Source organism: Gallinula chloropus (genome assembly GCF_964237585.1).
Source record: "Gallinula chloropus genome assembly, chromosome: 24".
NCBI lineage: Eukaryota > Metazoa > Chordata > Aves > Gruiformes > Rallidae > Gallinula > Gallinula chloropus.
The window spans coordinates 6,314,406-6,337,956 of NC_140109.1; the positions used below are offsets into that span (position 1 = coordinate 6,314,406).

The window sequence follows — 23,551 nt, forward strand, 5'->3', positions numbered from 1 at the left end:
GATACCTTGTCCAGCCAGAGGTGAGTGCACAGCCCTGCTCAGAGGCCCTTGCACTTAGTGTGCAGAATTTGGTCACATCAAAGTGAAAACACTTAAGATAGTCAGAAAAATGAGTGACTTGGTTTGTCAGGAGCTAGAAGAAATGACAATCGATTGTCCTTTTCAGTTGGGAGTGAAGCAAAAATGGGTTAGATTTATTTTGGCAAGTTCAAAGTTTGTAAGTTGTGGGGAAATCAAAGAAGATACTTTCATAAAGTACTGAAACGTGTCTCCTAAAGGCTAAAATTAAGTTTTTGAACATTTTCCTTTTTTATGAGACACCTGGTAAAGCAAGGAAGATATTTTCTGTATTGCAAAATCTTCTTTCCTTTTCTCTTTTGATGAAAGGAGCCTTAAATCAAGTCAGCTGTATTTAAGAACTGGCTTCTGCAATCCAGCTGGAGCAAAGCATGATAATGTTGAGCTTGGTTTGACAGGAAGTGATAGTTCCTTGGAAAGCCTGGGACCCAGTTTCTGATCTCAGCTGTATTTTGTAAGGAGAGACAAAGTCCACAGCAGAACAGGATCACAAGGACAAGCCAAAAGGGAGCTGAGCAGTAGATACCCTATGTCTGCATTTACTTGGCAGATGAGACATGCCAAGGGATTCCTCCCACTGATGGGCACCTCTGCTCATGCTGACTTGGGGAAGCATCCCCAGTTAGTGTTGCTTGTGTTTCTTGCTCTGCTAGGAAGGGATTCTGTGCCATGGTGTCTGATCGTTACACGGGTGAGGTGAATGTGAGAATTGGCTTAATGGTAGTAAATCATGAGGTCATATGAATATTACCATCCAGGGAAATGTTGCAGATAGATTTCTCTCCCACCACCACCCCCTGCTGTGTTATCTATTATTTCTTGTGTGCCTAGCACTCTGGAAATATCTAGCTGAGAGGCTTCTAGCCTTTTTTTGAGTGATGTGGAAGTCCTGAAGCTACATTTTCATGACATCTCTAAAAACATAGAGAGACTTAGTGTTAGGACCTGGCTAGCAGAGTAAATACTTAATATTTTCCATCTTCCTCTCATGTAACTTTTGTGACTGATTCTTGGCATCTTCTCCCTCACTTCTCTTGGCCGGAACACAGCTGGGAAGAACACCAAGTTACTGGTTGCTGATATTTCGGACAGGTGTTTTGAATACCTGTCAGAAGGGTGAACAACAACAGCCTTTCCCAAAATAATCCTCCATCTTCCTGAGCATGGATGCCTTTGCTGGTGTTCAAATCTCTTCCAACTGCAGTTAACACACCCCAGTGTTGTAAATCACAGAATCACCAGGTTGGAAAAGACCTTTAAGATTGAGTCCAACCAATGCCATCCTAAGCTAAACCAGCTCCCTGAGCACCTCATCTCCCCTCTGTTAAACACACCCAGGGGCAGGGACTCAGCCCCCTCCCTGGGCAGCCTGGGCCAGGCCCTGACAACTCTGCCAGGGAAGAATTCTCTCCTCACAGCTGCTCTGACCCTGCCCTGGCGCAGCTTGAACCCATTGCCTCTTGTCCCATCTCCTGGCCCCTGGCTGAAGAGACCAGTGCCCACCTCTCTGCACCCTCCTGGCAGGGCAGGGGAGGTGGGGAGAAGGGCTCCCCTCAGCCTCCTCTTCTCCAGGCTCAACACCCCCAGCTCCCTCAGCCACTCCTCAGAGGATTTGCCCTCCAGCCCCTTCCCCAGCCTGGTTGCCCTTCTCTGGACATGCTCCAGGACCTCCATGTCCTTCTGATGCTGAGAAGCCCAGAACTGGACCCAGCACTCGAGCTGCAGCCTCCCCAGTGCCCAGCACAGGGGCACAATCCCCTCCCTGTGCCTGCTGGCCACGCTGGGGCTGACACAAGCCAGGATGCCCTTGGCCTTCCTGGCCACACTGAAGTTCTGCACTTGTTCACATTGTCCTCTGAACATATCCAGGCCCCCAGAGGGAACAAGTCCAATGGAGTCTGGGTGATGCTGGCAGAACGTGTGCCATGAGGATGCTAAAGGTTTGATTCTGCTGTTAGCTACCTAATGGGAACTCATGAGGGTGATGGTGTTCTTGGGGTCAACATCAGTTAGATGGCTGTGTAAATCCCTCTCTCCCTGAAGTGTGCCATGTGGAGAGGCAGCCTGGCATCTCTTCATTTAAGAGAAATTAACTTCCTTTTTTTTTGGCTGGTTTGCACATATACCTCTTCCTAGTTGGCACTTCTGTAGAACGTAGATCTGTATAGCTCAGATGAGGATATGTTCTAGAATACTCTGGTATATATGATGAGTGGGAAAATGCAGGCATAAGACTTTTATAAAATGACAGTGTTGGCAGTATTTATTTCCTAAATAATTGAACATGCTCGAAAACACAAAACCTGGAGGTTCAATCAACAGTTCCCAGAGAAAAATCTCCTTTTTTTTCCTTTAAAAATACCATACAAACCCAACAAAAGCCACTCTTGCTTTTTTGAAGGGAGAAGAAAACCTGTTTTCCAGAACTTCCACACACTAAAAAGAAAATTTGCAAGTATACATGCTCTTTTTATTCTCTGTGTGATTCAGAGCAACAACCTTCCAGTGACCTTAAGATGTGTTTGGATGTGCACATTCAGGTTTAATCTTGCAATTTCTTTACCACGGGTGATTTTGATTCCCATAGTTAGTTGGCTGATCTCAGAGGACTACTCAAGCAATGTGAATTGGGAGCTTTTTACATTTGTCCTGTAATTCAGATAACCTTCCTAATCACTTGGTGGGTTTCTTTCAGAATGAGAGATTTTTCAAAGTGCTGGTTGAGTTGGTTTCAAGCTCTTGGCTCATGGTTTGACTATTTCTAACAATGATTGTCTTGCAAATTACAGGGTAGTTAATGGTTAGTTTTCCCAACATGCATGTTCTTTTTCTCATTTAACTGGGATCCCACCTTGCAGAGGTGGGATTTCACCTGCCTTAAATTTTACTACCTGTCTTCACAGCTAATGTTGAAGCAAGAACAGGTCCCCGTGGCTTGGAGTGTGCAGGTCCCTATTGCCACATCTGGTGTACGCAGCTGCCTAGGTTGGTACATCAGTAACCCCAAACACTGTTGTGCAATCATGGAAGGGTTGAGGCTTTAATGAAAGCATCTCCTTTCCTTTTACAAGGTGGGCAAGACGTGTGTGATATGTTTGGGGTTGCTCAAATGGGGTATTCTGTGGCAGATAACTTGTCTTTAAAGCAAACTGAGCAGTGGTGGTGCCTGGTTCTGAAGGTGTCTGCTTGTGTGCCGTACGTATCACGTGTGTGTAATTGCAGGATGTTGCATGTCTTTAGGAAAGAAGAAACAGGAAAGACATGGAAAATCTCACTGAAATAGAATCATAGAATGGCATGGGTTGGAAGGGACCCCAAGGATGAGAGAGTTTCAACCCCCCTGCCACAGGCAGGGCCACCAACCTCCAGGCCTGGAGCTACACAAGGTTGCCCAGGGCCCCAGCCAACCTGGCCTTGAACACCCCCAGGGATGGGGCACCCACCCCATCTCTGGGCAGCCCCTTCCAGCCCCTCACCACTCTCTGCAAAGAACTTCCCCCTAATCTCTCCTCTAACCCTTCCCTCCATCCCCCTTGTCCTGCCAGTCTCTGCCCTTGAACAAGCTGATTCCCCTCCTGTTCCTCTGCTCCCTTCAGGGACTGGGAGGCTGCAGTGAGGTCCCCCCACAGCCTTCTCTTCTCCAGGCTGAAAAACAAAGTGAGTAACCAAATAATTGATGAAACAGAATTGGGAGGAGTCTGAGGCAAATGGGTTTGGGGTTTTGTGGGGTTTTTTTGGCCACAAAACACTTGCATGAGTCTGCGACTCCGTTTTGCTTCACCCTCCTGGCTGTTCTGTGCAAAGCCTCCTCCTGACAGCTTTGCTCACAGTTTCCTTTGTTCCTGCTGTGACTAAATAGTGGAGGATCTGATATTTGAAGTTTTCTTTGACAGCACTAGGCAGTTTGGATCTCTGCCCTTTGCTCTTCGTTGTGCCCTTTTGCTTTCCTTCAAGCAGATGGCATTGCTGGATAGTAGTGAGATTCTTCACTGAGGGACAAGAAGCCATGCCAGAAGTTGGAAGGGTTGGTTTCACCTTGTTGCAATAAATTACAGAGCAATCATAAATGATGGGAAGGAGTTTGATGAAGTGGGTGAGGAACAATTGATGGATTATTTTAGTTAGAATTACTTAGAGCCCAATCCAACTCCCACTGAAGTCAATTAAATCTTAGTTGGATCCGGGCCAAAATGAGTCAAATTCAATTATGCCTTAACTGTAAACATTTAAAAGCACATTATTATAAGGTAGTTTAGCACTTAAATGATATTAAAACAAAAGTATTTATGAAATCCCAGACTGTTAGTGTTTTATTTGTACAGCTCTAAGGAAACCCTTTTTCTGGTGGATGAGACACCTTAGACTGGTGCTCAACCCCTAATGCATCTCCTGTTGTGAGGAGATGTCACACAAACCATAGAATCATAGCATGGTCTGGGTTGGAAGGGACCCCAAGGGTCACAGAGCTCCAACCCCCTGCCACAGGCAGGGACACCAACCTCCAGGCCTGGAGCTACACAAGGTTGCCCAGGGCCCCAGCCAACCTGGCCTTGAACACCCCCAGGGATGGGGCACCCACCCCCTCTCTGCGCAGCCCCTTCCAGCCCCTCACCACTCTCTCTGCAAAGAACTTCCCCCTAATCTCTCATCTCACCCTTCCCTCCTCCAGCTTCATTCCATCCCCCTTGTCCTGCCATTATCTACCCTAAAATCAATGTCTTTCTGTCTATCAGAGACTAGCCAGCTAGAAGAGACCACACAGGTGACCGAAAAGACTGTAGAAGTCCTGTTGTTGTGTTTAATTGTTGGGATTTAGAGAGCTCACTGGTGTAAGTACCAGCTCATAAACCTCTGCAACCTTTGCATGAGCCTGTCACAGAACTGGACTATTCATTCCAGTTCTGGATATTCAGCGTTGGCTCAGCTGAGCAAAGCACAGCACCCAAACATTCTTCACAAAGAAATAACCTATAATGTATAAACATGTTCAAATTTAACAATGCATGATGGTGTTTTCAGAAAATCAGAGAGGTTTTCTGTTAAACTGTGATTCACAAGCTTGCCTGAAGACAATGTATGGGTTGGGGTGGGGGGTGTTGGTTTGGGTTTTTCTTTTAACAAATTCAGGATTGACCATTTTCATCCCTCAGGATTTCCTTTCCCTGTCCCTTTTCCAGCAGGGCAAAGGCATCTCCTGCTGTTGGGAGCAGCTCAAAGTTGGCAGGTATAGGGTTTCCTGGCTATTTTCTGGTGGGGAAGGCTGTCTCAGGAGGTTTTAGCAACAAGTGCCATCCCTAAAGATCTGGCAAAAGCTGGAGAGCTGGGTACACAACAGGGAATAGCTGTGAACTGGGGTCATTCCTGTCTCTGGGAGTGAACTGAATCCATCCCCACAGACGGATGATCCCCCAGTCAATTCAGAGTGCTGAAATGACTTCAGGAGGGTTTGAAACTGGTATGCTGCTTTGTCCTGTGTTTAAAATGAAAGATGGGGCCTGATCCTTGTTTTAACTAAGGGCACAATGTTGCTCTGGCTCTCCAAAAACATCGCTGTGGTGGATGGAGATGCTGGGTGTGTGTGGAGCACTGAAAGGATGGAAAATGGGGCATGGGTAGAAATGAAATAGATGGATTTGACAGCCAGCACGGGAGTGTTGGAGTGTCTTCTGAGCTGTTTAGCTGGCTAAATGGACTTTGGTTTTCATCTGGCAAGCTCAGTGTGGGGAGCTGTTTCTTTTGTGCCCTCACAGTTTTCATGGTTGTTTTGCTTTTTTTAATGTCCTTTTCCTGTTTTCTGCACATTTCTATTAATAGCAGGATCAATTAATGGCTTTTGCTAACACATCCTAAAGAGCTTAAAACTAGGAAATGCCTGTCCTTTGGAGAAGGGTGAAAGAAATACCCCTTCCCCAGTGTGAACCAGGAGACAGGGATACAACTGTGGTAAACGTTGGTGATTGTCCCTCTCTGCTCTGCCCTGGGGAGGCCCCAGCTGGAGTCCTGTGTCCAGAGCTGGGGCCCCAGGACAAGAAAGATGTGGGACTGGTGGAGAGGGGTCAGAGGAGCCCCGGAGGGGATCAGAGGGCTGGAGCAGCTCCCCTACAGAGAGAGGCTGAGGGAGCTGGGCTGGCTCAGCCTGGAGAAGAGAAGGCTGTGGGGGGACCTCATTGCAGCCTCCCAGTCCCTGAAGGGAGCAGAGGAACAGGAGGGGAATCAGCTTGTTCAAGGGCAGAGACTGGCAGGACAAGGGGGCTGGAGTGAAGCTGGAGGAGGGAAGGGTGAGAGGAGAGATTAGGGGGAAGTTCTTTGCAGAGAGAGTGGTGAGGGGCTGGAAGGGGCTGCTCAGAGAGGGGGTGGGTGCCCCATCCCTGGGGGTGTTCAAGGCCAGGTTGGCTGGGGCCCTGGGCAACCTTGTGTAGCTCCAGGCCTGGAGGTTGGTGTCCCTGCCTGTGGCAGGGGGTTGGAACTTCTTGCTGATGATTTAGCAGGACACAGCCCACCTCACCCTGAACCCAGGCATGCCCGTGAGGTATTCACTGAGCAGCTGTTCTGTATGAAGAAACTTATAATGGGAAAGATACAGTTGCTGCTTTGTTAGTTTACTGGAACTTAAGTGTTCCTTCCCCCAGTAAATAGCTTTAGTCTAGCTTAAAATGTGATAGGCTCTTTTAATTTGTCTTCTGGAAATATTTGCTTTCCCCAAAGCCAATCGTGGGGCATTTGCCTCTGGTAATTGATACCCACATTGGAAATGTTTGTCTGGTTGATGACCAAGTTTAACTTAAGTGTTTGAGATGTTGTTACCTCTGCTTAAGTTGGGGTCAGCTTGCACACTGTGAGAAAAATCAAATAGATGCCTCATCTACTTTCTCTCCACAAGAATTTCCTTCATTCAGATGTCTTGCTCTTTAAAACAAGTAGTAAATAATGAGGCTTGTGTGTTTTAACCTACAGTTTAACTCTCTGCTCACTGCAGGTTCTGTCCAGGTACTGCCTTCCTCAGTGCTTCTTGATTTCAACCCCCATCCCAGGTTTTCAGTCCTTGAAGTCTATAGTAGGTTTGGGTGTGTAGAAAAAGAAAAGGAATTGCATCAGACTGCAAATCCATGAATGTTTTCTGCTGAGCATTCATGTAGCTGGCAGCTTGGGACGTGCTGCAGGGATGGGGAACAGGGGAAACTGAAGGGAGCCTGTGGAAGAGCAGAGAACTTCACAGCACGTCTTGGGGATTTGGCCATAGAATCCCAGACTGGTCTGGGTTGGAAGGGACCCCAAGGGTCACAGAGCTCCAACCTCCCTGCCACAGGCAGGGCCACCAACCTCCAGGCCTGGAGCTACACAAGGTTGCCCAGGGCCCCAGCCAACCTGGCCTTGAACACCCCCAGGGGTGGGGAACCCACCCTGGAGCCTACAGAAGCCTGTAGGAGGACAAGAGTCTTCCCTGCACACCAGGTGAAGACCAGTGTCAAGGCAGAGCGGTGTTACTACTCTGTAGGTGTTTCAACTCCTCCATTGGCAGGTTTTATCCAACCCGTGCCCCTTTATTGGCCTTTTCTCATTCTGCCCATGTCCTGCGAGGTTTTTCAGTTCCCTCTCTCACCATCTTCCTTCCTTTTTCTCTCCTGGAGCTCTTTCTTGCCCTCTCCCCTCGGCACAAACCGCCTCTGACAGCGTTGGAGTTCAAGTCGAACTTTCGAACCCGTGACGTCGAGTCGGTTTGGAATTAGGCAAAACCAGTTTGGCCCATCCCTTGTTGTAAAAGGGTTAATCCTCTAAACTATTGAGAGGCAAGGGCAGGGAATTATGAAAGAAGCCCCTGTTTTATAAGCATTTGTACTGCCAGTGCTTGAATACCTGTAATAAGTAGGTTGCTTCTGTGATTAATGACTGCGTTTTACATGCTGACGATGGATGATGCCTCTTATTGTAGAAGCCCAAGCAGTACTGCAAGTGAGATATTAATGTCTTGGTGGGAGTATGTTTTATATTCAACAGGTTAATGAAGGTGACCCACAAAGAGGAGAAAATAACTAAAATTATACCCTCTTTTTCTCCGTTTCCCCTGGTTTGTCATGTGTGCAAAGGCAATTCACGTGAGTTTCTGCTTTGATACAAGGTTTTCCTTTCTCTTTGGATATCCTTATTTTGTTCCCTCCAAGTTGGAAAGGAGGAGGAATGTAATGTCAGGCTGAAACTTGATTAATTCGGAAGGGGGGAGCTATTCAAAGGCCTTAAACTCAGGCTGTCTTTGGTTTAATAATTCATGTTTAATAAAGGACTAAAATACATTGAAATCTTGAGTTATTTCAAGCCAATTCTTGGGTTGGATTATAAGTTTCTGATTTTGCTTTTGTTTCAGTTGCAAACCACCCCACATTGTTTTGTATGTGTAGTGGTTTATATGGTGGTGGTGGAGTATTTGTGGTGCTCTGAATACACAGGCTGGGTGCAGAAGAGAATACACCTCTTTATTAATCCAACTACATACCTGTAGGCATTCACCCTTGTGTTAAACTAACCTCAGGATTTTCCTTTCTAGAGAATGGTTTAGTAAAGGAAGGAGGAAAAAAATCTTGGTTGAACTGGAGAAGATCCATTGCCAGGCAGTGAAATTGGTTGCAGTGTCCAAGCAAGTCTTTCTAAGGCTCTACGTAAGCTGAAAGACCTTGGGTCTTGCTTCCCAGCAGATCCTCTGGGATGGAAAGAGCCAGCTTCAGCTTGGTGGCTCTGCCTGTGGCAGGAGGGTTGGAGCTCTGTGATCCTTGGGGTCCCTTCCAACCCAGACCATCCTATGATTCTATGTTAGGACAAGACAAAACAGCCTCAAGTTCCACTGGGATAGATTTATTTTGGATGTTAGGAAAAGTTTCTTCACAGAGAGGGTTGTTAAGTGTTGGAACGGGCTGCCCAGGGAGGTGGTGGATTCACCACCCCAGTGGTATTTAAAATTGTAGTTTTGGTAGGTTAGGTTGATGGTTGGACTTGATGGTATTAAAGGTCCCTTCCAAGCAAGACAATTCCATGATCCTATTATACCACTGCTGAGCAAAGCAAACCAATTCAGCTTGATGCATCAGTAGTGTTGGTTGCTTCTCATCAGGTAGCACACAAATAATCACCTAAGCTCTCTGGACAGATGTTTCAGGTGGGATGCAGCCCCTGTTTCAAAATGTAATGAAGACACAGGGAATGTCAGAGTCTCTGCAGGGAGAGTGTGGAATCTTTGGCAGAATCTCTTTCTTGGTTGATAACTGGCAGAATCTCTTGCTTGGTTTAGAAAAACTTAGGTAAAAAAGATGTTACTTTGCTATGAAAATCCACTCACTGCCTGTCTGCCTGTTGTTGGAGGAGATCCCATGGAAGCATTGCCTGTTGCACAATAACAGGATACATGCATTGCTTCAGTATTAACATATATATTAATGGCACATTAAGGAATTTCGTAATCATATGACACCAAGAGAGTTCTCAATGCAGTGCTCATGCAGTCTGTTCATGGAGAATGTCCTCTGCAAGCTGTGAGAGTGACACACCTCTCCCACCAGACCATAGGGCAACCTCATGTGGTAGGTATTCCCATCCTCCTCTTGGAGACAGGGAAAACAGAAGTTGAGTGAGATTTGGGATCTTGGCTGAGATTAAAGCAGCAACAGGGTTGGAAACACGGCTCCTAATGTTCTCTTCCCCCCCCTAAATTTACATCTGTGTGAACAGAGCCTTGTTTTTGTGGTCCTTGGTGGGGCAGGTAAGAATAAATCAAGCTGGTCAGAATGAGACAATGTCCCAATCAGCCTGGGGTTGTCTCTACAACACCCACGTGTGTGGAGGGGAGAAAGACTTGCATTTTTTTTGCCTCATTGACTTGTGTGATTGGTGTTTAAATAGAGAGACATACCTGTGGGATACAGTGATGCTGCATTCCTCAGTGATAGGTGCCAGAGGAGAGATGGGGGTAGATAGATGTGCTGATGGAAACCAGAGATGGGTGATAACCAAAGCATTGGCTCAAAGCCTTCCAAACCTTAGGTTGAGTGAGGGTTTCCCATCTAGATCCCCAAATCTGGGCATTTTTAAAGGCTGGGTTTGTAGTTGTAGATTGGACCTGTCAGAAACAGGTGCCCCTCTAATGTTTCTGTCCATAATGGTGTTAATTCACCATTAAAGCTAGCAGAATTTGAGCACTGGAGAAACCTAATTCACTCTCTTTTCATTAGTGCCTATCTCCACCCAAAGTCTAATCAGCAGTTGTTTGGAGATGTGAAAACAGTCTCCTTGGCTGGCTTCCTATCAGAACAGCAAAAAGAAACCCAGCATGCTGATGTGAGTGAGGGTTCATATTCAGATATCAGGCCAGCCAGAGCTCACCAACTGGAATTTCTGGCTTCTTCTCCCTGCGCCGTGGTACAGGCAGCCTGGTAGCTGAGAGAACCTTGTCATCACTTTTCTGACATATCAGTGCTTGCATGCCTCCAAAGTGCTTTGCAACTCCTAAGGTTGACGTTTTTCTCATGGAATTACTTATGCTGGGTGTGCCCATTTTGAGACTGCCCATCCTTGAGACGTTTTTCAGCTTGCAGTTTGAGATGAGATGAATTTCATTAGGGGTGAAACTTGTTTTGTGCTTCAGCTGAGTAAAAAAGCAAACCACCACCCACCCACCCTGAGAGGAAAGGGCAGGGTCTCAGCTACCATAAATCAGACTGGTTTGGATGCTGGGGGCTACGTGAGTATGGACAGGCTGAAGATCTGGTGCAGACACTACACCCTGGTGTAGTCTGAGCTGTTCTCTGGAGTCCTCTTCCAACCTGAGTTGGAAGAGACCCTGTAGATCGAGTCCAACCACAGCCTAACCCTGCCTAGCCCACCTCTAGATCATGTCCTTAAGCACTTCATCTGCACACCTTTTAAGCCCCTCCAGGGATGGTGACTCCACCACCTCCCTGGGCAGCCTGTTCCAATGCCTGACAACCCTTTCAGTAAAGGAAGTATCTTTCTCCACTGAGCAACTGGCTATTCTGCCTGTGGCTTAGCTCCATGTCCCTGCTACAGACCAACCCACACAGCTGCCATGTCTGCTTCCCTTGTGCTTTCATCCCCTGGCTGGACTCTGCATTGAAAGTACATGAGCAGCACTGTGGTCTGACATGTTCTTTCCATGATGTCTCTCCTTGTCCCTGCTCCCTCCCAGGCCTCAGGGCAGGCTAATGAAGGACAGATGTTGAAGCGGGTGGACTATGGGTTTGCCTGGAGACTGGGAGGGGGGAACTGAGGTGAGCATCCTGCATCCCTGTGCCCATGCCGGGTAGTATCAAAAATAGTGTGGCCAGCAGGCCCAGGGAGGGGATTGTGCCCCTGTGCTGGGCACTGGGGAGGCTGCAGCTGGAGTGCTGGGTCCAGTTCTGGGCTCCTCAGCATCAGAAGGACATGGAGGTCCTGGAGCGTGTCCAGAGAAGGGCAGCCAGGCTGGGGAAGGGGCTGGAGGGCAAATCCTCTGAGGAGAGGCTGAGGGAGCTGGGGGTGTTGAGCCTGGAGAAGAGGAGGCTGAGGGGAGCCCTTCTCCCCACCTCCCCTGCCCTGCCAGGAGGGTGCAGAGAGGTGGGCGCTGGTCTCTTCAGCCAGGGGCCAGGAGATGGGACAAGGGGCAATGGGCTCAAGCTGCGCCAGGGCAGGGTCAGAGCAGCTGTGAGGAGAGAATTCTTCCCTGGCAGAGTTGTCAGGGCCTGGCCCAGGCTGCCCAGGGAGGGGGCTGAGTCCCTGCCCCTGGGTGTGTTTAACAGAGGGGAGATGAGGTGCTCAGGGACCTGGTTTAGCACAGGACAGGAATGGTTGGACTCCATGAGCTTAAAGGTCTTTTCCAGCCTGGTGATGCTGGGATTCCACGTGTTGGCTGCAGGTGGAGGCACTGATGGAGCCCTGTGACTGAGGGTTCTTGCAACATCTTCAGCTTGTGGCTGACTTTATATGACGTTAGACCTACTGAAGTCAAGGGAGCTGCTTTGGGGATGAAATTGCCAGCTCTGATTTTCCAGCAGTGTTGTAGAAGGATTTGCATTGAATCCATAAACTGGAAATTCAGCTATGTATATATATATATTTTTTTATCCCTCCACCCCCCAAAGTGAGAGCTTAGCTGTCCTTGATTCATTCTGTTTGGGTTCAGATTCAATCCATGGTATGACGTGTGTGTGCTGTTGTTTGATGTGGAGGGAATAAAAATATCCATGCCCTGGCCTGCTGGAAGCTATGACATAGTCTTTGTCAGCTTATTCAACAAACAAAAAAAATCAGGTTTGGAGGAAATCCTTATCCTGAGATGCTCTAGATTCTGACAACAAGGCTTCAGCTTCCTAGAATAATACTGTGATGTGTGCTGTGCTTAGCTCTATTCCCTCTGTGTGTCTCTTCTCCTTAGCCTAGGCAAGAGCCAGGCCAAGATTGCCCATCTAATTGGTGATCACAAAGGAGAGACAGGCTGTGAACAAAACCTGCTCATGTATCATTTGCATCCTCCTAAATTGCATTGTTTGTGCAGCTGTTCAGCCAAATCACCCAGGGAGTTTATTTTGGGCTGTAGAGGAAACAGAAGATGAGTTTTCTCTCTGTTAGGGCAGATGGAAGATCAAAGAATCCTACGTGCAGCTTGGAGACACCAGCCTTGCTGCTGAACGTGGCCTGGTGGGGGCAAGATTATTAATAGAGTGACCCTTGGGGTGGTAAGTCCTGATTGCAAGAGGCAAAGACTTTGCTGAGATGTGATGAGTCTCTTTCAGGTTAACACTGGTACTCACTGAAGTTCCCCTTTCACTTCAGTGTGGGGGAAAAGAGGAGGAGGGTGTCTGTATTTGAAACACCCATCTACTATTCTGCTGAGAAAAAGGGGGAAAAACCAATCATTTTGCAAAAGATCCATCAGGCAGAATTTAGAATCTGGTGTTTAGAAACAACCACAGAGTCACAGAACCATAGGGGTTGGGAGGGACCTCCAGAGCTCATGGGGTCCAACCCCCTGCCAAAGCAGGGTCCCTAGGACAGGGCACACAGGGCGGTGTCCAGATGGGGCTGGAATCTCTCCAGAGAAGGAGACTCCACACCCCCTGGGCAGCCTGTCCCAGGGCTCCCTCACCCTCACTGGGAAGAAGTTCTTCCCCAGATTGGTGTGGAACTCCCTGTGCTCCAACTTGCAGCCATTGCCCCTTGTCTTGTCTCCCCAGACACTGAAAATGCTCTCTTTCTTCCCACATGCCCCTCAGCAGAGTGCTTTAGAGGCTCGAAGCTGGAAGAGGTAGTGGTTTTTATGGCAAGCTCTTCACTGGAGCTCCTGCACAAGTGGGCTTGAGAAACCTGAAGAGTGCTTTTGTGTGCATGGCTGGTCGGCTGGCCAAGGGCAGTGTTTGCTTGTGGCTGTTGTGATAATAATTAACAGAGAGGGAAGTGAAGGGATTACTGAGTTGTGCATGAGTGGCATTAGGTGTTTGAACATGGCCAGAAACAGTGAGATCCTGAGAGAAGGGCAGAATTATTTATCCAGTGTGTAAGGCTAGAGGAATGGTCATAATGTGTCAGTCCAAAGTCCGTGTCCACTTGTATCTTGGACAGGGGCCAGAAAGAGATACCTAGGGAGCAGTATAAAGAACAGAATGTGACTTTACCCTCCCATTAAACTGCACCCTCTCAGCTCTGATGATCTGGTTCCAGATCTAAGCCCCAGTCTTGCTCCTTGACTGTTGACGCCATCTGGACAGAGGATTGGATTTGGCCTCCTACGTTTCTCCCCGCTGTCCTGAGTTGTCTGGTCATCTGGCTGTCATCAGTACAGGCAGAAACTTGTTGTGACTTCAGCTTAGACACCCTGAGAGTTGTGTTACCTCAGCACATGTTTTTCTCCTCCATCCCCCCCTAGACAAGACCAGAGACTGCCTGTAAACTCATTCCTTCTTGCCATTTGATTCTGTAATCTTTTGGCTACTTTGCTAAACCTGGTTCCAAGGGGTGATGAGCTCTAGAGCTGAGCCTTACCCTCTGTAATGGAGGAAACACTTGGCTGAAGTACCTAATGTAAATGGAAATTAGCTTCATGGCCCCAAAGCATCCCTTGATACAAATATGGTAAATGAGCTGGTGGCTTGTGTCCCAGGAACTTTCCTGCACTGAGTGCTGTCATTTCTGGAGATGTGCTCATGTTTATTTCTCTGGGGTGAATGTGGCCTGGTCTTAAAACTCCCTCAGAGTCCAAACAGTAAGGGCCTGGAATGGAGGTTCATGTCCAAACCCACCCTCCTCTTGGAGCAGTTTCCAGTTGTGATGGCCTTGGGCCCATACATCCAAACAGGAGATACTAGGACTGCTCTGCTTGGGTGCACTGAGTAGGATTTAAAGGGATCATCTGCTCAAGAATCTATCCCAGATAGAATCACTTTTCTGTAGGCTCAGGCAACGAGCAGGACCTTTCTGAGCCACGCTCAGTTTGCCTGTAGAGTATGGGTTTGAGTCAAGGGGGAGCTCCCTTCCAAAAGGCAGGAATATGTGAAGCAGAATAATTCAAAACAGAGAAGCAGTATGTGTTCTCCTGATTCATTCTCCTCTGATGAAGCCAGAGTGCTATTACATTTGCTACAAAGGATTTCTTGAGTGGCAGCCAAACAGATTCTTTAAATGCTTCTTAAAAAAAAAAAAAAAGCTCATAATCTTCTTCTGTATATAAATTTTCTTCTTCATTGAGGATCTGACAAGGTCCTGGCACGCTCCCCTGTTTGACACACAGCCTGGAAGAAAGGCTGCTGTGTGCAAGGAGAACAATCTGTAGCACCCAGGTGGTGCTTGCTTCCATCTTCCCAGCAGCTGAGAAGAAACCAAGCAGCCATCATAATCATAGGATGGTCTGGGTTGGAAGGGACCCCAAGGGTCACAGAGCTCCAACCGCCCTGCCATAGGCAGGGACACCAACCTCCAGGACTGGAGACCTTCAGGGACTGGAAGGCTGCAGTGAGGTCCCCCCCACAGCCTTCTCTTCTCCAGGCTGACCCAGCCCAGCTCCCTCAGCCTCTCTCCGTAGGGGAGCTGCTCCAGCCCTCTGATCCCCTCCGTGGCTCCTCTGACCCCTCTCCACCAGTCCCACATCTTTCTTGTACTTCACAGGGAGGGACAATCCCCTCCCTGTCCCTGCTGCCACCCCTCTGCTGATGGACCCCAGCATCCCATCGTCCTTCCCAGCTGCAAGAGCCACTGCTGGCTCAGGGGAAGTTTCTCATCCACCAGGACACTGTCCTGTGGCAGGAAACCTCTGCTGAGTGTCTAACCCCAGGATAGTGGCACAGCCAGGTCTTTGCACTCCAGGTTCAACGTACATTGCTGTCTCCTCCCCTGCCAGCGTGGCCCTTGAACAAAGCCAGCTTGGTATAATTGGTATCACCAACCCTGCTAGTAGAACGCTGGTTCCATCCTTCAGGGATCTGGCATCCCTGGGGATGCTGAATTTTTGGATGGTGTTTATGGGAGATAATCACCCACATCCAGTCGTGTGGCAGCAGGGAGTGAGACAGCTCTCATTCAGGTGAGGCTCTTGGGCTCCTCATTTGTTTGAGGCCAATTACTTACTGCATGTCTTTAAACATGGAAAAAAGCACAATATAAATATCAAATGTCATTATTAAGTAAGGATTAATTATCTTTCTGGTTAGCTTTTGTGAAGGCCTGCGGCACACATACCTCAGATGCATTCAAACTTATTAATTGCTGCTATTATGTAGAAGTTATGCTGAAACATTATGTTGATGAATTGCTATGGCTCCACAGCTCCAAGAACTGAGGAAACCTCACTAGTGGCTTGGAAACTGGGCTAAATTTTTAACCAGTCATCTAAAGTGCCCCACAGCCTGGAGAATGGCAGCTGAAGTTCATGTCCAGCTCCACTCATCCCTGGGTAGCTGGCCAGGTAGCTGTATGATGAGAGGTGCTTTGATGAGGCTGAGCACCTTTTAGCTGCAATATGTTATATGCACTATTATAAAATCACAGAATTGTAGGGGTTGGAAGAGACCTCCAGAGATCATCAAGCCCCCTGCCAAAGCAGGGTCCCTAGGAAAGGGGACACAGGGCGGTGTCCAGACGGGGCTGGAATCTCTCCAGAGAAGGAGACTCCACACCCCCTGGGCAGCCTGTCCCAGGGCTCCCTCACCCTCACTGGGAAGAAGTTCTTCCCCACATTGGTGGGGAACTCCCTGTGCTCCAACTTGAGGCCATTGCCCCTTGTCCTGTCCCCACAGACACTGAAAAGGGTCTAGCCCTCCTTAGTCTTCTTCTCTGCAGGCTGAACAGCCCCAGCTCACTCAGCCTTTCCTCACAGGGGAGATGCTCCAGGCCCTTCATCCCCTTCGTAGCCTCCTCTGGACTCTCTCCAGGAGATCCCTGGCTGGTTTATCCCAGGGAGCCCAGAACTGGACACAATGCTCCAGGTGGGGCTTGACTAGGGCAGAGCAGAGGAGGAGGATCCCCTCCTTTACCTGCTGGCCAAGTTAACATCTGTAGGTGTCAGGGAGTTTGTTTGCAGCTGAAGTAGCCAAAAACCCACCCCCTCAAAGAAATGTGATTGAGCATAAAGGTGACTATTCTCTAATGTGCCTGGGTGGGGCTAAGGTAGGACTAATGTATGAGCTGTAACTTTCTTCCACCTAAGAAACTGTTGTCAAAAATTACCACTTGATGAGGGGCCTGCTTTTTTTCCCCTGCTTACTCTTGACTCATCACAGAAGGTCCAGACTCCTGAAGAATTGCCCTGCAGGGGACAGCTTCAGGAGGATTTTGTGGCTATCCCTGAACTCCTGGCCCATTAGGAGAGGGTACAAATGGGGTAGGTAGCTCTGTGAAAGACCATCTCTGTCGATGTTATTACAAGGACTGCACCATGCAAATACACCCGACTCATGTCTTGGAAGCTGTCGAGCTGTCAACATGGTGTTCACAACCTAATTAGCCCACCTCTCCTTAGGCCATAATTAGCTCAGGTGCAATCATACCCTGGCATGGCTGTGCTGCTTCCCATTCTAGGGATAGCTGAGGGATCTGCACGCAGCACCATGCTGCATAGCGCAAACATCACCCAGGTCAACCTTTTAGCTTGGGATTTGAGCTCTTGTCAGTGACAGCACTCCAGTGGGCAGAGCATCCTAGGAAGGGATGGGTCTTGGGCTATTTGCAATGAGCAGGGTCTGGTTATTTCCCTTGAACCCTCTCCTAAGTGCTTGTTCCTAAGAGGAAATGAGTTTGCCTGGTATGTGCCTTGCCGACTGCTGGTCTTCTCTTGTCTTTTGCCTCTACGTCTTTGCCCTAGAATCACCAAATGGTTTGGGTGGGAAGGGCTCTTAGAGCCCACCCAGCTGCAGCCCCCTGCCACAGGCAGGGACAACCTCCACCAGCCCAGGGTACCCAAAACCCCATCCAACCTGGCAATGAACTCTACCAGAGACGCAGGGGCACCCGCAGCTTCTCCAAGCACCCTATGCAGGACCTCCCCACCCTCACAGGGAAGGATTTCTTCTGAATATCTTAACTCAATCTCCCCTCCTTCAGTTGAAGGTCATTACCCCATACCATTGCTGAATGTCTTTGCAAACTGTCCCTCTCCTGCTTGGTGGAGCACAGGATTGACCCTGGGAAGAGCCCGATGCAAGCTGCCATCTAGTACTTCATAATCATCAAGTGGAGCTTAAGGAAAACATCAGAACTGGAGGAGTGCAGTCTTCTTTGTTACACAGTGGTGTAAGTTTTGTGAGTTAATAATATAATACAACTATAAGGTGCCTTGGTGTGGTGGTGCTTGTATAAACACAATGATAGCACTGGGAAGGGGCAAGAAGGAAACTCACTGGGGTGGTGCTTAGTGACAGACTTGGGAGCTTGAGGGTACAGCTCTGGTGGGGTGGGGTGTCTGTGTGCATTCTCTGGTCCTACCACCTCTTGGCTTGACCGACCCCATGATTGCTTTCATGGCAGCAAGAGAGCCGACAGCGTGGCGGTGCGACGACGCCGTGCTGGGTGTAGGCCGAGACCAGCCCTGCCAGGTGAGGGGAAGTCACCTCTCCAGCAAAGCCAAGCAGCAGCACCTAAAGAAACACTGATCCCACGCTTGTCACCTCGCAGGGTGGTGGGGAACAGCAAAGGAGAGGCAGGGATGTGCAGGAAGAGGCCCCCCATATCTGGGGGGCTGGTAGAATGGAGCAGAGAAGTTGTAAAGCCAACGTCAACACAAATAGATGGGGTGAGGCCTAACCTGAAAGCAGGAATTGCTTTGCTACCCTCAGCAGGGTTTCTGGTGGCCAAGGGAAATGCTGCAAGTTCACATGGGGCAGCTGAGTGTGCAGAAGAGCTGTGCTAGGTCCCTCACCAGCCTTCACCAGCTCTAATAGCTACAGGGCAAAGGAGCCCCCTCCGACCTGGGAGGCCATCCTGCCTTCTGGGGTACACAGCAGGAGTTTGGCTGCTCTAACTGGTTGACTCATGGGTGATGCTGAGTTTCTGGTTTCAGGTCTATGCTCAGCTCTGGCTTGCCTCCACTCCTGCAGAGGTTGGTGGTGAAGTGTAGCCAAGATCCCTGGGAATGGCATGGCTGGGAAATCTCAGCTTTTGGGGATCTGTGGTGGGAAAAGCAGATGTAACACCCTCCTTGCTAAAAAACTCCACGTGTGGCTCACCTTATTCTCAAGCCTTGGCTTCACTTAGGGCTTGCTTCTTCCTTTCAATGGGCTTGCCTGCTCCTTCAGGAAAATGAAGTTCTTTCCTAAATGAACTCAACTCCTCTTCAAGTTCCCTTTTGTTTTGACACTCAGGAGACAGCAGATTTATGGACCTTCCTGAGTCGTAAGTTCATTTTCTTCTTTTATTTACCTTTCACTGCAGCCCATTCCGAGCTTCAATTGCATTCTGCCTCCGAGCAGGGCTGACCTGCCAAGAGGAGCTGATCCATAAATCTTTCCTTCCTTTTTCTTTCCAAAACAGAATTAGCTGAGTTTGCCTAGAAGGAAAACTGTTCTGCTGTTGCCGGCAGTCAAACAGTGCAATTAATTAGTGCTTTCCCTTTTCTCTTCCCTCTAGTCTGTGTCTGCTGGGCTTGAAAGTAAGCCAGGGAGGAGGGGGAAGGGGAGAAAAGGGAAAAGGTTTGTTAGAAGTATTTCTTTTTAAGTAAAACTTTTGCAAGGGGATCTGGTGTAGTTTGTGGTCCTAAGAAGTTTGATGGTGATGTCCCAGCAGATGAGTAGAGACGACTTCAGGTTGGTCTGACGAAAAGCAAGTGTTCCCAACTCCCGCTGCTGGAGTTGGTGGTGAGACCTGAGTCTTGGCTGTTTTGCCCCTTGCCTTCACACCTGGGGTAAGAAGGGGCAAGAGGCTGACATGCTGCAGATCTACACCTAGGATAACAGCTTGTTCCGGCTAGTAAAAATTCACATCCCTGCCTGGAGCCGAGGGGATGAATCTTCTGTCCTCCCTATGGGCATTCATAGAGTCATAGAATGGTCTGGGTTGGAATGGACCCCAAGGGTCATAGACTTCTAACCCCCCTACCACAGGCAGAACCACCAACCTCCAGGCCTGGAGCTACACAAGGTTGCCCAGGGCCCCAGCCAACCTGGCCTTGAACACCCCCAGGGATGGGGCACCCAGCCCCTCTCTGGGCAGCCCCTTCCAGCCCCTCACCACTCTTTCTGTAATGTAATTAGTTCCTTGTTTTTTGGCTTATGTGGGCTGCTCTTTGGGTTTCAGGTGCAAAAGACCCATGGGTCAAGGTTGGGAAAGGTGCTTGGGCAGCAGTGCAGGAAAAGGATGTGTTCAGCTGAAATGGTTCTTCATTTCCATTCCTTCCCATTTTGGGAGAGAAAGCATGTCACCACAGTGCTGAGCAGACAAGAGCTGCTTGCCAGCATTTAATTTGTTGAAGATTAAGAAATTATTCCATTCTCACAATACCATGTCAGGGGAGAAACAGCTTTGAACTCCAGGGGATGTGAAATTTAGATCTAGCTTCAGATCTCGTGGTGTTTGGAAGCCAAGGCTTTATCAGGGTAAGAACTGTACGGATGGTTTAAGAGTAGTCATGTTGATAGAGTGCCTGGAGACAACAGACTGGCTCAGCTTCAGCTACCTTTGAACTTTGGGAATAACTAGATCCAGAGCAGGATGCTGAATGCAGAGGGTTTGGTTTGGGATCTAGAGGCTAGTTATAGTTAGGGCTATGTAGAGACTGTTTCTGTCTGCAAGGGGAGTTTGCTGCTAAAGTCTTGTCCCCTTTCTGGCCAGCAACTTTATTCCCCCCAGAAAAATATCTGCAGCCTTGGCCCCCACTTCTCTGTCCTTACACTCTGCCCTAACCAGCCTGTGTCCTCATCAGGCTGAAGGCAGAAAGCTGAGAAGTCTTGTGTACGGCCAGGCTGGAGACCAGCAGATGCTTCTGTTGTTTACCATGGTTTCTAAAAGCACCTTTGCAACTGTTGGTGTCAAACCCTAAGCAAAGGCTTCTCTTAGGAGCACAAATGATAGACAAATGGAAGACACTTGGTGTCAGCAGCCTGGTAAATCTGTTCACCACCTGGAGCTCAAAGCACCTCAGCAGTGGCAAACCATGACTTGCACTGAAGTAGGACGGTGGCTTTCAGAAGTGCTGTAAGCAAAATAGGTGTCCTGACCTGAGCACCATAAATAAGCCCATGCTGAGCTTTTTGGAGCCTTTGGTCAGGTCACAGCTGCCCTTCTGCCCACCTCCCCTGCCCTGCCAGGAGGGTGCAGAGAGGTGGGCGCTGGTCTCTTCAGCCAGGGGCCAGGAGCTGGGACAAGGGGCAATGGGCTCAAGCTGCGCCAGGGCAGGGTCAGAGCAGCTGTGAGGAGAGAATTCTTCCCTGGCAGAGTTGTCAGGGCCTGGCCCAGGCTGCCCAGGGAGGGGGCTGAGTCCCTGCCCCTGGGTGTGTTTAACAGAGGGGAGATGAGGTGCTCAAGGAGCTGCTTTAGCACAGGACAGGAACGGTTGGACTCGATGAGCTTAAAGACCTTTTCCAACCCTGTGATTCTGTAAGCTGAACACCTCTGGTGTCATCTGTTCTGTAATAACCAACCACTGTTTTGCCCTACAAAAATAGCTAAGTTCTTGCTGGTGATCCTGGAAGGAGGGAAAAACCAGTGATTTTATTCCTGATCCTAACTGATTATCATCGAAACAGCCTGAAGAGTCTTTCCCCTGCTTGATGAAGGCAGATCTTAAGCTCAGGGACTATTGTAGCTAGCTTCCCCCCACCTTGAGCAGTCCTTCATGCTGCTACTATGCCGTAGAGGAAAGCAAATATCCCTGATACCAAATACATTTTGCTGCCCTCCTTTGAAGAGAATTCCTTATAAAAATGCTTTTGTCCAGAGGTTTCAGTGGCTTGGAGCCTTGTAGGGTTTTCTGAGCTCTGGTGATTTATTACTTCTCAGTAATCTTGTGGTTTATGGGGAGTCCTGCTGCAAATATATGGGGTATGAGGGTGAAAGCATCAATTAACCAGAGATCTGGTGCCACAACCCAGCCATGTGTGAGGGCAGGGATGGGGGTTTGGGCTCTGAGAGAAGGCTGGAGAATGAACCTGCAAGGCAGCTGGGAAGGTTTGATGGAACCCTCTAACAGCAGGGTAGAGGTGTATAATAGGACTAGATCCACACCTGTATGATTGGAACTGGGGTCTGTGAAGTCTCTCCTCATAGAGCTTCTGTGCAGAGGAGCAGTAGTGCAGAGGACTAAGTCCCAGGGCTGCTGCCAGTTGAAGGTCATCACCACACCTCATCACTCACCCAGGAACATCTCTTATGGTGGAGGTGGCTTCAGGGTCCCTGCGTAGGACTCTTGCAATGGAGGAGCCCTCCAAGAAGGGAAGAGGGGGCTGATTCTTTTCAGAAAATTTGGATGAAACCAAGGAAGATGTCTGTTCTCTTGGGGGGGGTCAGCATTGCCTTTGTTATCCCTTGATGGCAGAAACTAGCTGTAGTGAGTACTGGTGATGATGGTGTGGACTGGGAGCAGGCTCTATCTTACCTTCTGTGGTATCAGCAAGGGCAAGATGTACAGCAAAGGGCAGCATGCTATATCCTAATCCATGATCTTTGAGCAACCACTGAGGTTGTAAATCAAGGCAGAATTTCTGTCAGGTTACTTGGTGATGCTGTAGATCAGCAGAAGGATGATGTAGATCATCTTCAGAAGGAAAAAAAAACCCAGACATAAACTGAAAAGGTAGATCATGCTTTACACAAGCTAAAGGTTAGGTTGGCAGTTCTGATCTCATCCCTCAAGTGCTTCCTTGGTGGTTTAAGTGGAGCAATTCAAATTTAGTAGAAATATTTTGATTTTTAGTGTTGCAGAGATGTGGAGGAGAAAGCAAGGCTTAAGTCCCAGCCTGCCTAAACCCAAGGTCTGTAGTCCCAGTCTTGCTTAAACCCTGGCCTGTTTGGATGCTTGCCCAGAGGAATGGTGGGTGCCCCATCCCTGGGGGTGTTCAAGGCCAGGTTGGATGGGGCCCTGGGCAACCTTGTGTAGCTCCAGGCCTGGAGGTTGGTGTCCCTGCCTGTGGCAGGGGCGTTGGAGCTCTGTGACCCTTGGGGTCCCTTCCAGCCCAGACCATCCTATGGTTCTGTGATGCACAGTGTTTTGACAGTAGCTCTCCAAGCTTGCTCTGCAAGCAGCTGGATTTTGCACAACCTGCAGTGTTTGTGGGAAGAAGCTGTGTGATTCTCTGATGTCCTGTGTGCAGCTTACCTGGGACCTGATTTATAGGATCACAACCTTCACTCAGGTAAGGAATACAGACCATCAGCAGGCCAGGCTGGCAGCTCCTTTCCTCCACTGTGACAGGTTACACACCAGATCAGACCCACTGAGGTCTATAGATCATCATTCTCATTAGTGCTGTAGTATGTTCCTTTCCATGGCACCGTTTATCTCAAGATCTCAGAATACTTTGTGTTTATCAAACTTTAATCCATGTTTTACCACTGGTGAAGTGGAGAAGGAGGATTGTTTCCAGTTTGCAAATGAGGTAAACAGAAGGACAGCCTTTCCTCACAGGGGAGATGCTCCAGGCCCTTCATCCCCTTCGTAGCCTCCTCTGGACTCTCCCCAGGAGATCCCTGGCTGGTTTATCCCAGGGAGCCCAGAACTGGACACAATGCTCCAGGTGGGGCCTGACCAGGGCAGAGCAGAGGGGGAGGAAGATGTAAGTGTGATTCATCTGACTCTTTGAGTCACCTACTAGAGGATGAGCTGAATTGGTTCTTGAACTCCATTGTCTGTCGCCTGTAAAGGGAGGTTAGGGAACTATCCCAAGTGTCCCTATAGAAGCAGAGTTACATGAATGGGGACAGATTTCTTGTTTGCTGAGTTTAATCTCTTGTGGTAACTAGACAGATGACTTCAGTGGTGCGTCTTATAATAGCTCCTAAGAAATAATAAGGAAAAACCCAA

At 48.7% G+C, this 23,551-nt stretch overlaps 1 protein-coding gene across 1 annotated transcript in view; it reads left to right on the forward strand.

Annotated features, from left to right (window-relative positions):
• BARX2 (BARX homeobox 2) overlaps window positions 1-23,551 on the forward strand; it is a gene marked incomplete at its 3' end in the record, with an annotated part of 37,020 nt that overhangs the window by 7,857 nt on the left and 5,612 nt on the right. The window lies entirely within an intron of this gene.